A 756-nucleotide genomic window follows, 5' to 3' on the forward strand; every position below is an offset into this window, starting at 1 on the left:
GGATTTTCAATACACAGAGACCATCCAGATACTTTCAGTATAAATGATGTGTTTTAGGTTAAAGGAAAGACAGCAAAACAAGAAAGAACAGAAGTAAAGCCTCCAGGCGAGAACAGTGTGCGACTTCCCTCTGTAACATGCTGCATCTACTCTCCTACACAAAATGGCAACTGCCACTGCGGACACCCTAGAAATGTAAAAGATGCAATACAGAGAAAATCAGGCTATAACAGCTGCACCACATTTGACTCTACAACTCTGCCCTAGCAAGTCTGGATTTGTTGCGCATGAAGCATTCCCATTGACATTAATGGAAGCTTAAGGCTGGTTTCAAGAGCAGAAAATAGCTTGAAGACCCACGCTGCAGACTGAACATCCACAGTATTACTTCAAGAGCAGCATTGTATAAAGCATCCAATAAAGAGAGATTCAGGCTTAATATTAACAAAACAAAACATATTAAAAGGGTACTGGGCTATCTCAGAATTAAAGGGGATGGCCGCCCAATTGCTGTTCAGTTCCTTATTTCTAATTGAAGATGAGGGCCTGGAAATAATTAAATCCAGTGTTAAAATAGAAATCAGACCTTCCAGAATACTCTGTTTACTTTCCAGAGAGCAGGGGCAGGTTGTATTAAAATTCCAAGCGTCAACACTTGTAGCTTTGATCGTTGCAACTGTTTAAATGCTGGCCCAGCACAGTGAAGTCATGTTGCACTAGACTAGTGCAAAAAGAAGAGCAGGAGTACTTGTGGCA

This window comes from Trachemys scripta, chromosome 7 (genome assembly GCF_013100865.1).
Source record: "Trachemys scripta elegans isolate TJP31775 chromosome 7, CAS_Tse_1.0, whole genome shotgun sequence".
Classification (NCBI taxonomy): domain Eukaryota; kingdom Metazoa; phylum Chordata; order Testudines; family Emydidae; genus Trachemys; species Trachemys scripta.